Source organism: Symphalangus syndactylus, chromosome 17 (assembly GCF_028878055.3).
Source record: "Symphalangus syndactylus isolate Jambi chromosome 17, NHGRI_mSymSyn1-v2.1_pri, whole genome shotgun sequence".
Taxonomy (NCBI): domain Eukaryota; kingdom Metazoa; phylum Chordata; class Mammalia; order Primates; family Hylobatidae; genus Symphalangus; species Symphalangus syndactylus.
In genome coordinates this window covers 39339076-39355013 of record NC_072439.2, presented here as the reverse complement: position 1 = coordinate 39355013, position 15938 = coordinate 39339076, and positions in this window count along the sequence as shown.

Sequence of the window (15938 nt, the reverse complement as noted above, 5' to 3'; positions counted from 1 at the left end):
GATAGTAAAAGGTTATATATATGAAGAAAAAAATCAGAAGTTTTGAAATCTATCTGGAAGCATATACAGAATTCAAAACAGAGAATGAGCAAAGGCAAATAATAAAATGGAAAAATTATTTAGTGGCTATGTGGTAATTTAGACAGAACTGCTTTTTAAATCTGTGAATAGGGGTTTAAAAAGATGCCAACATATGTAGGATAAATGTCAGAGCAACAGAAATAAAACTGAAAATTTAAAAGCTGCTATAGGGGAATAAAAATATTAAAACCAATAATAAGTAAAATATGTCCACAAAGGAATAAAAAACACAGTGGCATGAAAAGCCTATTGATCACATTTGTGATAGAAGATAATGGAGCAGCAACTTCAAATTCCAAGATTGAAATTATTTTGACCATAAAATACATATTCAACTAAATTAGTGCAGTGAGAAAACAAAGAAATCGTTAAACATGTGAGGATCTATAAATTTTCCACAGATGTCTTTGAAGAAATTAATAGAACAAGTAATGGAGAAAAATGAAAAATATATCTAAGAATGAGGAAGATGTAGTAGACAATAAATGGTTGTAAGGAAATAAACCAATGTAATGCATGTTAAAGCTTAATGAAATATTAAATTTAAAAAGAAACAACCTGATATTTACTGCTCAGATGATCTAAAAAAGGGCTGAGGAGTAAAGAGAATAAAATTATTCTAACACCCTTTTATTAGGGGAGAATGTAAATACTAATTATCCTTGGTGTGTTCGTTTGTTAGGGCTGCCATAACAAGGTACCACAGACTGGGTGACTTATTAAACACAGAAATTTTTTACTTTCTCACAGTTCTGGAGACTAAACATCCCAAACCAAGGTGTTGACAGTGCTGTTTCTTCTGAGGTCTCTCTACTTGGCTTGTAAATCACTGCCTTCTCCCTGGGTCTTCACAAGATCCCTCCACCTGATATGTGCTTGTATCTGAATGTCCTCTTGTTAAAACAGACACCAGCCATTGGATGAGAACCTACCTTAGTGACTACATTTAACCTTAATTGCCTTTTTAAAGACCCTATGTTCAAATAAATTCACATGCTATAGTATTAGGAGTTAACTTATTAGGGGAACTTCAACATAAAAAATTTTGAGGTGTGGTACAATTCAGTTCCTAACAACCGGAATGGGTGAATTTATATGATATAGTAAACAAAGTAAACGTGTGATACAGTTATTGTTAGAGAATCAAACATATATAACTTTCAACCAACTAGAGAAAAACCTTGAATGAATAAAATTGAGTTAACAAAATAAGAAGTAAGAAAAGAGATTTTTTTTTTTAAAAAAAAGAAGCAGCACGTACAGCTGACCCTTGAACAACTCAGAGGTTATGAGTACCAACTGCCCTCACAGTTGAAAATCTGTATATAATGTTTGACACCCCCGAAATGTAACCAATAGCCTACTGCTGATTGGAAGCCTTACCAACACATAAACACTTGATTAACATATATTTTGTATGTTCTCTGTATTATATACTGTATACTTACAACCAAGTAAGCTGGAAAAAGGAAAATTTACTAAGAAAATCATAAGGAAGAGAAACTACATTTACTGTTCATCAGGTGGAAGTGGACCATCATAAGGTCTTGGTCCTCATTGTCTTCATGGTGAGCAGGCTGAGGACGGGCAGAAAGAGGAGGTTTTACGTGTATAACTGGATCTGTGCAGTTCAAACCCATGTTGTTCAGGGGTCACCTGTGTTCTAATATAAAATATAAAGTATGATGTATAAATTGATCCAGACATTAGCAATTAGGCTACGGTAACCAAAATAGCATGGTACTGGTATAAAAACAGGTACATAGAATAATGGAACAGAATAGAGGACTCAGAAATTTAAAAAAGTACATCTACAACCATCTGATCTTTGACAAATCTGAAACAAATAAGCAATGGGGAAAGGATTCCCTATTTAATAAATGGTGCTGAGAGAAATGGCTAGCCATATGCAGAAAGTCAAAACCGGACCCGTTCCTTACATCTTATACAAAAATTAACTCAAGATGGTTTAAAGACTTAAATGTAAAACCCAAAACTATAAAAACCCTAGAACAAAATCTAGACAATACCATTCAGGACATAGGCATAGGCAAAGATTTTTTGATAAAATCACAAAAAGCAATTGCAACAAAAGCAAAAATTGACAAATGGGATCTGATTAAAATAAAGAGCTTCTTCACAGCAAAATAAACTATCATCCGAGTGAACAGACAGTGTACACAATGGGAGAAAATATTTGCAATCTATCCATCTGACAAAGGTTTAATATCCACAATCTACAAGGAACTTCAGCAAATTTACAAGGAGAAAAACAACCCCATTAAAAAGTGGGCAAGGGACATGAACAGACAGTTCTCAAAAAAAGACATTTATGTGGCCAACAAACATATGAAAAAATGCTCAACATCATTGATCATTAGAGAAATGCAAATCAAAACCACAATGAGATACCATCTCATGCCAATCAGAATGGCAATTATTAAGAAGTCAAGAAACAACAGATGCTGGTGAGGTTGCAGAGAAATAGAAACACTTTTACAGTGTTGGTGGGAATGTAAATTAGTTCAACCATGGTGGAAGACAGTGTGGTGATTCCTTAAAGATTTAGAACCAGAAATACCACTTGACTCAGGAATCCCATTACTGGGTATATACCCAAAGGAATATAAATAATTATATTATAAAGATACATGCATGTGTATGTTCATTGCAGCACTATTCACAATAGCAAAGACATGGAATTAACCAAAATGCCCATCTACAATAGACTGGATAAAGAAAATTGGTACATATACACCATGGAATACTATGCAGCATAAAAGAGAATGAGATCATTCCTTTGCAGGAACATGGATGAAGCTGGAAGCCATTATCCTCTGCAGACTAACACAGAAACATAAAATCAAATACTGCATGGTCTTACTTATAAGTAGAAGCTGAGCAATGAGAACTCATGGACACAGGGAGAGGAACAACACACACTGGGGCTTGTTGAGGAAGGGCAGGGTGGATGAGAGCATCAGGAAAAATAGTTAATGCATTCTGGGCTTAATACCTAGGTGATGGGTTGATAGGTGCAGCAAACCACCTTGGCACACTTTTACTTATGTAACAAACCTGCACATTTTGCACATATATCCTGGAACTTAAAATTAAAAATAACCTGTCATATTAAATATGTGGGTTTATTTCCCTGTTAAAAGACAAGAACTCTCAGAATGTGTTTAAAAATATTCTAGATATATATTATACGAAAGACAGACACCTAAAATAAATTGAAACCAAAGGTTTTACATAAAGGGATAGCAGAAGAAATAATAGAAAAAAGTTCATAAAAAGAGGTTTAAGAATATTAGCATGAAACAACAACAACAACAAAGAATATTAGGATGAAACAAAAGGAATTTCAAGGTAAAAAACAAAAAACCCTAAAAAAAATGGTCTGTCTTCCTAAGATGGCTGAACAGGAACAGCTCCAGTCTACAGCTCTCAGTGAGATCAACGCAGAAGGTGGGTGATTTCTGCATTTCCAACTTAGGTACATGGCTCATCTCATTGGGACTGATTAGACAGTGAGTGCAGCCCATAGAGGGCAAGCTGAAGCAGGGTAGGGCTTTGCCTCACCTGGGAAGTGCCAAGGGTCAGGGAACTCCCTCTCCAAGCCAAGGGAAGCCATGAAGACTGTGCCGTAAGGAATGGTGCACTCCAGCCCAGATATTATGCTTTTCCCACGGTCTTCACAACCCGCAGACCAGAAGAGTCTCTCCAGTACCTACACCACCAGGGCCCTAGGTTTCAAGCACAAAACTGGGTGGCTGTTTGTGCAGATGCTAAGCTAGCTGCAGGAGTTTTTTTTTTTTTTCATATCCTACTGGTGCCTGGAATGCCAGTGAGTCAGAACTGTTCACATCCCTGGAAAGGGGGCTGAAGTCAGTGGGCCAAGTGGTCTAGCTCAGCAGATCCCACCTGCACAGAGCCCAGCAAGCTAAGATCCACTGGCTTGAAATTCTTGCTGCCAATCCAGCAGTCTGAAGTCAACCTGGGACACTCGAGCTTGGTGAGAAGAGGGGTGTCCACCATTACTGAGGCTTGAGTACGTGGTTTTCCCCTCACAGTGTATACAAGGCTGGAAATGGTATTGGGAAAACTGGCTAGACCTATGCAGAAAACTGAAACTGGACCCCTTCCTTACACCTTATACAAAAATTAACTCAAGATAGATTAAAGACTTCAATGTAAAACCTAATACCATAAAAACCCTAGAAGAAAACCTAGGCAATACCATTCAGGACATAGGCATGGGCAAAGATTTCATGACTAAAACACCAAAAGCAATGGCAACAACAAAAAGCCAAAATTGACAAATGGGATCTAATTAAACTAAAGAGCTTCTGCACAGCAAAAGAAACTATCATCAGAGTGAACAGGCAACCTACAGAATGGGAGAAAATTTTTTCAATCTATCCATCTGACAAAGGGCTAATATCCAGAATCTACAAGGAACTTAAGCAAATTTATAAGAAAAAAACAACCCTATCAAAAAGTGGGGGAAGGATATGAACAGACACTTCTCAAAAGAAGACATTTATGTGGCCAGCAAACATATGAACAAAAGCTCATCATCACTGGCCATTGGAGAAATGCAAATGAAAACCACGATGAGATACCATCTCATGCCAGTTAGAATGGCAATATAAAAAATCTGGAAACAACAGATGCTGGAGAGGATGTGGAGAAATAGGAATGCTTTTACACTGTTGGTGGGAGTGTAAATTAGTTCAACCATTGTGGAAGACAGTGTGGTGATTCCTCAAGGATCTAGAACTAGAAATATCATTTGACACAGCAATCCCATTACTGGGTATCTACCCAAAGGATTATAAATCATTCTACTATAAAGACACATGCACACATATGTTTATTGCGGCACTGTTAACAATAGCAAAGACTTGGAACCAACCCAAATGTCCATCAACGATAGACTAGATAAAGAAAATGTGGCACATATACACCATGGAATACTATGCAGCCATAAAAAAAAGATGAGTTCATGTCCTTTGCAGGGACATGGATGAAGCTGGAAACCACCATTCTCAGCAAACTTACACAAGACCAGAAAACCAAATACTGCATGTTCTTACTCATAATTGGGAGTTGAATAAAGAGAATACATGGACACCGGGAGGGAAACATCACACACCAGGGCCTGTCAGGAGGCTGGGGACTAGGGGAGGGTTAGCAGGAGAAATATTTAATGTAGATGATGGGTTGATGGGTGCAGCAAACCACTATGGCACGTGTATACCTATGTAACAAACCTGCACGTTCTGCCCATGTTCTCCAGATCCTAAAGTATTTTTTTAAAAAAAAGGTTACCAACAACAACAAAAAAAAGGCCAACTGAATTCTACCAGACATGCAAAAAAGAGGTGGTAACAATCCTATTGACACTATTCCAAAAGATAGAGAAAGAGGAAATCCTCCCCAAACAATTTTATGAAGCCAGTATCACCCTAATACCAAAACCAAGGGTTTAACACCAGCCTGAGCAACATAGGAAAACCCCACCTCCACAATAAATAAATAAATAGCCAAGTATTGTGGTCCATGCTTGTGGTCCCAGGTACTCTGGAGGTTGAGGCAGGAGGACTGGTCGAGGCTGAAGTGAGCTGTGATCAGGCCACCGCACTGTAGCCTGGGAGACAGAGTGAGATCCTGTAGCAAACAAACGAACAAAGGAAAAAAAGAAAAGGTGCTCAGTATCATTGATCATCAGATAAATGCAAATGAAAACTAAAATGAAATATCATCTCACTGCAGTTAAAATGGCATTTTTCCCAAAATACAGGCAATAAGCAATGCTGGTGAGAATGTGGAGAAAAGGGATCCTTGTAAACTGTTGGTAGGAATGTAAATTAGTACAACCACTATGGAGAACAGTGTGGAAGTTCCTCATAAAACCAGAAGTAGAGCTACCATATGATCCAGCAATCCTACTGCTAGGTATATATCCAAAAGAAGGGAAATCAGTATATTGAAGTGATATCTGCACTCCCATGTTTATTGCAGCACTGTTCACACTAGCCAAGATTTGGAAGCAACGTAAGTGTCCATCAACATATGAATGGATAAAAAAATGTGGTGCATATAGACAATAAAGTACTATTAAGCCTTGAAAGAAAAAAATGAGAGTCATTTGCAACAAAATGGAACTGGAGACCATTATGTTAAGCAAAATAAGTCAGGCACAAAAAAGACAAGCTTCACATATTCTCACTTACTTGTGTGAACTAAAAGTTACAACGAATGAACTCATGCAGACAGACTGGCTGGGAAGGGTAGTGGGGTTGGGGGGAAGTTGGAATGCTTAATGGGTACAAATAAATAGTTAGAAGAATGAACAAAACCTACCATTTCATAGTACAACAGGGTGACCATAGTAAATAATAATTTAACTGTACATTTTTAAATAACTAAGAGTAAAAAAAATACATTAAATAAAATGACTAAAAGTATAATTGGATTGCCTGTAACACAAAGGATAAATGCCTGAAGTGAGGGATACCTCATTTACCCTAAAGTGATTATTATGCCTTGCATGTCTGTATCAAAATATCTCATTTATCCCCAAAGTATCTACACCTACTATATACTCACTAAAATTAAAAATAAATAATTATAAAAGAAAAGCAAAATAACCATATAGTTGATAATTAATACCGCTGTCTTTCTAGAACACTAAGGAGAGCCAACTAAAGATATCATTAAAAATATTAATATGAGAATGTTAAGCAAAAACTTTCTAAAAATCAGTATTTGTATTATATGCCAACTGAAGCAAACTAAAAACCAAAACAGAGAACAAAATTTTACATTATTGGTAATCACAAAATATTAATTATCTAGGAATTGACTCATAAGAAATATGTGGGACCTATTTGAATAAAGTAAAAAACTTTATACTATTTTTTAAAAAAACTTGACTTCCTAGATTCAAGAACTTAATACTATATTTTAATTCTTCTCAAACTAATTTGGTTGGTTTAATGTAATTACAACCATGATCTCAATGACTTTATTTTAGCAACTTAATGTGTTGTAAAGTTTTTCTGAAAAAATAAGTTTGTGATAATAACAAAATGATTTCTATCAGGAAGAGATGTTAAGGGTCACTAAAACATAATAAAACATATTATAAAATTGTAATTTTTTAAATAGTATATTCCTGTGGTGAGATTAGAAAATTTTATCAATGGACCAAATTGGAAAGCCTTCCAAAATTCTAGAATGTAAGAGGTTTTACATACTTATTTGGTTAACATGCTATTGCAAATGCATAAAGGTAATTAAAAAAAGATAATAGTCAATTAATTTATTAAAACTAAGAACAACAAATCAACATTATAGTATGTACTATTATTTTATTAAATGCCAAGGGAAAATGTTAGTAGATCAACTAAAACAAAATGCTTTTTTATTACATAGACTTGTTGCTACATATCAGGGAAAACTTGTGCCCACTGTTACTGTCAATGAAGTTTCACTGGACATAGCCACATCCATTAATGTCTGTATTGTCCATGACCGCTCTTGCACTAGAATGGCAGCATTGAAGAGTTGTGAAACAACCTGCCTGGCCCACAAAGCCTAAAATACTTACTATCTGTTCCCTTACAGAAAAGTTTGTCAACTCTTTGTCTATATTTTTTGAAAGAGCTATTTTAGACTTCTTTAGATATAAGACTTTAAATCTGTAAATTTTTTTCTGTAAATATAAAAATATAGTACAAATGTAATACATTATTTATGACATGAATAAAACTTCTTGCCATTTAAAGTATAGCTCTTTGAATGGGCATAGTGGCTCATGCCTGTACTCCCAGCACTTTGGGAGGCCCAGGCGAGTGGATCATTTGAGGTCAGGCATTTGAGAACAGCCTGGCCAACATGGTGTGACCCCATCTCTACTAAAAATACAAAAATTAGCCAGGCATGGTGGGCAGCCCCTGTAATTCCAGCTACTCAGGAGGCTGAGGTCGGAGAATCACTTGAACCCCGGGAGGCAGAAGTTGCAGTGAGTCGAGATGGCGCCACTGCACTCCAGCATGGGTAACAGAGCATGACTCTGCCTCAGAAAACAAACAAAAACAAAAAACAAATAAAGTATAGCTCTTCAAGTTTCCTTTTTCACTTAGGGTTGTTCATATCTGTTTTGTTTTTTTTTTTTTCATGTAATAGTGTCCTCTGTTCATCTAGAACTTCAGTAATATGGCATTTCCCAAAAACATGTCCTATTTTTTCTGGTATCTTCTTCCAAGACTCTGACACCCACCATCCAAGATTAAAGTTGACACTGTCTTGATCTTACCAGATAGAATCAGGTGAGAACTGTGCCTGACAGTAATGGTAAGACCCCTTTGGTTCTATGAGGAATTCTGCTTTCAGAGATATTAAAATGTGAAAAATGAGCGTTTTTGCAATAATGAAATACAGTTGACTCCTTCTTCACACTATCTGAGAATAAATTCTAGGTGGAAAAAAAAGCATAATAATGAAGTTCAAAAGAATCAGAGGAAACAGAAGTGAGTATGTACATAATCTGGTAGTGAGGGAGTCTTTTCTAAAAATAATAGCATTAGAAGAAACCGTAATGCAAAACATTGATATACTTACTTGTGCGGTGATCTCAGGCAGGGACTTATCTCTGTGCCTTACTTTCCCTATCCTTAAGATGAGAACAACAATATTATCTACCTCACAGGGCTATTTTGAGTCTTAAATGAGTTGATATATCAAGCACTTAGAATAATGCTTGGTATATGTATAGTAAGGGCTATATAAATTTGAGCTTTCATTGTTTGACCAAAAAAAAATGGAAGACTGATGTCTATAAAAATATGACCATATACATTTCTGCTGTGTATAGATTTTCCCCCATAAGTATATAATGTTGACTTTGCCCCAAATAAAGATGTCTTCACTCTTTGGGTATAATCATGTTTTAAATATATGAATTAGATATTTCATAACTGAAAGAGACATTGATTGGTCAGCTTTTAACATGCCCTATCAATCTTTATTAAGTTAAAATTCCAACTTCTTAGATATTCCTATATTTCCTTTGCTGTTCACTTGGGTGCAACATTTTCTGCATCCCTGTTTCTTATTCTTATTGAAAGAGACTGACAGTTAAAGGGAGATGTGGAATCCTATGTGGGTCAGTGTTGTATGTGTGCACATGTGGGTGTAGGCAGCAGCCTATAACTAAGCAGTTTCTCATGCAACTGGAGAGATTGCCTTAATCCCTTTCTTAGACATTTCACAGAGTGGGAAGGCAGAGGTTGTGACTGATAATCCACTCACAGCTTTCACAGGGATTAATTCCATTATATTATGCAAAGTTCCTATCTAGGCAATCCTATTAGAAGGTAAACAAATCCTCTTTCTAAACAAATCTTCCCTATAAATAGATCTAAACAACTGAATGGAATTTGCATATTTTACTCATGTTCTCTCAGTGCAAGCATGCGAATAAGTTAACATAGAGAAGAGTGCTTTTTGGCAAACCTTATCTAGAGACAATTATTGCAATATAATATTTTCGATTCCAATAAGTAAGGGAAAAACATTCACGTTCTGACATCAAGAGACTTTCAGTCCTCATAGTGGTTACTGTAAGAATCTACCCTGGCACTATGCATTAATTAAAAAAAAGAAAAACACCCTGCATAAGATTAAAAGACAAATTATACGTTGGGAAAAATGTTTAAAATATGTGTGGTGGATAATACCTTGCTTTTCTTCGTACAAAAAGATATAATAAAAGTGAAACAATGAACACCACATTTAGGACAAGATGAGCACATAAAACAAGAATGTTTGGGAAAAAAAGAAAAACAATCAATAAATTATTTGAAAATATGTGTAACCACCCTAGTGGTCAGATAAATGCAGTTTAAAATGTGATACTATGTTTCACCTGTCATATTTGTAAAGATTGACAATAATAATGACTCCCAATATAGCAATGAATTCTTTAAAACATAATTTCATACACTGTTGTTGGTATAACTATTCTTTAAGGCTTCTTGTTGTATCTACCAAAAGCTTTAAAATGTGAATATACTTTGACCAAATGATTCTATATATAAAATAAACCTTTGAAAAATAACAGGAAAATTGAGCAATATACAGGAAAATTTAATTTTATCATTATCTAAGTAGTTGAATTATTGGAGATAACCTAAATTATCCTAAATAAGAAACTGTTAAAATTTGTTACATATTCTGAGTGCTTTGTTTCTTTTCTTCTCAGGGGTTTGGGGATGGATTTGGGTAAGGTCAGAGTAATCAAGCATACCTGCCCATATACCTTAAATCACATTTATCACACTGTTATAATTATATCTCTCAGTCTAGCCTAAGGTGATAGATTTCTTTCTCAAGGTAATTTCTTTGACTTAGGGGTTGTCCCTTTCTCCAAGTTGCTTCCTTAAATTATTTATTTATTTATTTATTTCTGGGTATCTGTAAGGTCACACACAGTGCTGTGCATAATCTCTCTGGCTACACTTAAGTTTCTGTAAAGGCAAGAAGTGAATACTAATGCTGTAAATGGGCATGAACATCGAGGGTATAACCCAATAACCACATAGAATTCTTTGGCAAAGAAAAGAAGCCTAATTTGTTCAAAAAATTTATGAAAGCCACTGACCATGTAATAGCTGACCAGACCAATAAGCTAACTGAATAGACTTCATTATCATTGTCAAATTATCAAAATCCAAGGACAAAGTGAAAACTTTAAAGTACTGAGAGAACAATAATGTATCACATACAAAAGATACTCAAAAAGATTAATAGCTGACTTCTCATCAGGAACCAGGGTGCTCAGAAGGCACTGGAATTTATTTAAAGTGCTGAAAGAAAAGGATTGTCAACTAAGAATTCTAAATCCAGCAAAACTATAATTCTAAAATGCAGAAGAAATTAAGACATTTCTAGATAAATAAAAACTGGACAACTTATCACTAACAGATGTGCCCTAAAAGAAAGTAAAAGAGAGACACCAAGACTGAAATGAAGGGACATTGGACAGTAACTTGAATCCACAAAAAGAAATAAAGAGCACCAGTAATGATAATTATCAAGGTAAATGTAAAGATACAATAAACATATTTTTTTCTTGTAGCTTTTCTGATTTAAAACTGTACAAAGCAAGACTTATAAAACTATGTGGATAGGCTTCTAATGAATAAAAGTCTAGTTTGTTTTTCAATAGTCTCACAGAGAAAGGTGAAGAAAATGAAGCTGTTGAGCAAAGCTTCTGTATGCTACTTAAATTAAGTGTTAATCCTAACGAGTTTGATTGACCTTAAGATGCTAATTGTGTATACTCAGAAATATATAGTGAAAGAACAGCAAGAAAAGTAAATGATACAGTAGAAAATTATCTATTTAACACAGAGGAAGGCAGTGTTGGAAGAACAGAGGAAAAAATTAGGACAGATAGAAACAAAAAGCGAAATGGTAGAAATCCTACCCTACTGCTGATTACATTTAATACAATTGGATTAAGCGTTTCAATAAAAAGGTAGAGGTTGGCAGAATGAATTTAAAAAACTCACAATCCAACTATATCCTATCTAAAAGAGACAGGCTTAAAGGCAAATACTCAAATAGATTGAAAATAAAAAGATATACGTACACACAGACACACACACACACATATGTATATATATATAAAACACAAACACTAAAAGAGGAGTGGCTATTTTAACATAAGACAAAAAGAGAATTTAAAACAGAAGTTAATAGAGACAAAGAACATTTTATAATGCTAAAAGTACAAATACATCATGAAGGTATAACAACTGTAAACACATACGCACTGAACAATGGAGCTACAAAATTACATGAAGCTAAAATGGGCAGAATTTAAGCAGGGGAAAAGAAAATCCAATAATAAGAGTTTGAGACTTCAATACTCCACTTTCAGTAATGACTATAAAAGTAAGCATAACACCTACAGAAAAATAGAATACTTGAACAACACTTAAATCAACTAGATCTATAGAATACTCCTCTCATAACAAAGAAATACACATTTTTCTTAAGCAAACATGGAACATTCTCTGGAATAGATTATACAATAGTCCATAAAGCAACCCTTGATAATTTAAAAAAGCTGAAATCATACAACATATGTTATTTGATCACAATGGAATTACATTAGAAATCAATAATAAACATTTCTAAATAAGCAATGGATCAAAATATAAGGAGAGATCAAAATATAGTGAAAGATCAGAATATAACTAGAAACTACTTCGAGATTAATGAAAACAAAATTACAACATACCAAAACATGGGGTGCGGCTAAAGCAGTGCTTAGAGGAAAATTTATAGCAATAAACACTGATATTTTAAAGAATACAAATCTCAAGTCAATAACCTAACTTAATACTTTATACAACTAATAATATGTACAGATCATAGATGCACATATATATGTGCATGTATGGTATGTACATATATTATCTACCTTTCCCTCTTTCCTTTGCCCTTCTTTCCCATCTCTCTCTCTCTGCCATCTATCTATCATCTATCTATCTATCTCTCTATCTATCTATCTATCTATTATCTATCTATCATCTATCTATCTATCTATCTATCTATCTATCTATCTATCATCTATCATCTATTAATATCTATCTACCAAGGCTTTGTGTGTGCCAGGAACTGTTCTAGGCACTATAGATGTGCAACTCCCAAGTAGCTTATGTTCCAGTGAGTAAAATTCCACTAGGTATCTGGGACCTGAGCAAAACAAGAAATGTTACTTTTCATTTTTCAATGTCTCTAAATACTCTGTGACATGTAAGATAAACACTTGACTTTGTAAAGTAGTTAGCTTGTTTGTGTCTATGTCCAGATGATACATAAAGACCATTACCTCATCCAAACCCTAGCAAATCTTCTCTGACTCAGTTAAGATTCTTAAATTTAAATTCCAATTTAAATGTTCTTCAATAAAAGTAGGATGTAAATAATTTGCTGAAATTTGGCAGGGGAGATTGAGGAAGAAGACTTTTAAGGCAGAAAAAGTCATAAAAAAAGCCATAAAATCATATAAGATATTCTGGAAATATCAAATAGTCCAGTTTTGCTGGTGCAAAGGAAATGTTAACAGGAGCACTATTGTTCAGGATTTAAGTCTAATTGGAACAGGAAAATGACATTATGTGAACATGGATAAAGAGAATGAACATAGCCCCTTGCCTGCTGAATGTGTTGGAGTGTGGAGTGATTAGCAGTATTATAATTTTTAAGCTCTTGCAATACTTCAAGCAAGTAAGGTAAGATGGGGAAGGGAACAAAGGTAAAGTCTAAGTGGAGAGAGAGGACCATTGAAAGGAAGAGCACAAGGATGACTCTATAGTCACATTAATAGTACATTACAGAACTTTCTCTCATTCACAATCAAGAGTCTTCTTTGCTAGGTTAGTAATAACTCCGTTGATTAAAAGGAATGATCCTTATCTAAACTAACAAAAACTCTAAACAGAAATTTATTATCTAAGAACAAAGTGGTATCTCATATAGTCCAAGGACAGTGATACAAAAATGGGTTGAACCCTGAACCTAGAACACCATGATGCCCCATTTTTCAAATTGCTTTAACTTTTGCATTTCCATAAGTTGGCTTTATTCTCTTTCTATTTCTCTCTCTGTAGAATATTTTTCTCTCTTTTTCTCATAAAACAACAATGTAATAAAAAATACAAAGCCCTTTGATAGGTCCTGAATTTACATGTTCAGGAGAGTTGAGTTATCCTAAACTCTGTTAATCCAATATTCTCAAAGCCCACCACTAGACAAATCAAATTTCACAACAGGGCACTTTCAAGTTAAAAAGTATGATTCTCAGAACTTTCTCCAAAAAGAACCAAAGGAATTTCTTCAAAGATCACTGTGATCTCGGGACACAATTCATGCTATCTAATATTTTACTATAAACACAATCTGTGCTCCTTGAGTTACTCTAATATTTGTTTCCATGGTGTAGTAAACACATCATGTTAACTCATGAAATCAAAGTTTGTAATGAAAAAACTCTCCATTCTTTTACTTTTTCAATTTTAATTCTCTTAATATTTACTTCTGAATCCTCTTAGAATGTGTTGGATACTATAAGAATTTGATTAATGCTGAAATTAATATAATCATTACTTTCTGACTTTTGCATGTTTGCACACCTTTTAGTATATCCAAGTTATCATATTATATTTTTAACAATAGCATTTCATTTTTTCCCCACGGTCAGTTGGTAATCATTTATTTTTGTAGTCATTTATTATCCCTTGACTTTTTCTTATTTTCAAAATATCTTTCTTCAACTTGTGTTTGTGGTTTTGCCTTGTTTTTGCCATCAAAATGTTTTATTTAATTGAGACAGATCTATTTCCTAATATACTAATAGGTTAATTTAAATTATGTTCTCATTTTCTTGGAGTCTATAATCATCAGCTACTTTGAGGAGAATTTAAAAAGAAAATATAAGAAGAAAAAAGAGACATTTGGCCCTGGACATGTTCCTCGTAGGTACCATTTTACTGTCCCTTAGTATCTATCATTATTAATATTTAATTTTGATTTAGTGAAAAATTAATTTATACTTAGTTTTTCCATTTATTCATCTCCCATTTACTTCTCAAACTAGAGCCAACATGTTTCTCACTCCTCCATCAAAAAACAAACAAAAAACTCACCCTATCAAAAAATAAACACTGGATAATGCCCTCTCCCTTTCATGATCTTTCAGCAGCATATGGAAGGTTGATTCTTTTTTTAACTAGCTTTCTTCATGCTTCTATAACAGTTTATTGTTGTTGATTATTTTGTAGGTTACCTATTATCTGCCCACATTTTATTAATATTTCCCCAAAGCTCTTCCTGGCCCCACTCCTAAGCTCCTGGAGTGATTTCATGAACTACTTGTCACTTCTATTGTAAGAGTATAGAGTACAAACTCTAGAATAAAATTTGCTGGTTTCAAATCCCAACTCTAGGCAAGTTAATCTTGACATGCATCAATTGCCTCTTCCGTGTAAGAGAAAACATAATAGTAACAATCTCAGGTTTGTTGTGAGGACTAAATTAATATGTGTAGTTTTTAAAATTCCTAGTATATAATAAAATAACATAAATATTAGATCATATGGAAACTAGTACTTTTTATGTTGATAAATTTCATGTATCTATCTGTATTAGTCCATTTTCATGCTGCTGATAAAGACGTACCTGATACTGGGAAGAAAGGGAGGTTTAATGAACTTACAGTTCCATGTAGCTGGGGAGACCTCACAATCATCGCAGAAGGCAAGGAGGAGCAAATCACATCTTATATGGATGGCAGCAGGCAAAAAGAGTGACCTGGTGCAGGGGAACTCCTCTTTTTAAAACCATCAGATCTCATGAGACTTATTCACTATCACAAGAACAGCACAGGAAAGACCTGCCCCCATGATTCAATTACCTCCCACTGGGTCTCTCCCGCAACACATGGGAATTCAAGATGAGATTTGGGTGGGGACACAGCCAAACCATATCACTCTATCCCAAAATTTATCTTCTGAGACTTTTTTCTTCTTTTATGGTCATTCTATTTTTAATGCACAAATATAGTCTATATTTTAAAACAATGTAATATAAGAATTATCTGCCTCAGCATTTAATATTTCTGTCAGCTATATGATTCATACTCCCAGTCAAAAATCAGAGATTCATAACTTCATTTTTAAATGGGTGAACAGTGTTCTCTTATATGGTATACTGTACTTTAATTAATCTTCTACAGTTGGACATTTGTATTGTAATCCAGTGTATTTCTATAA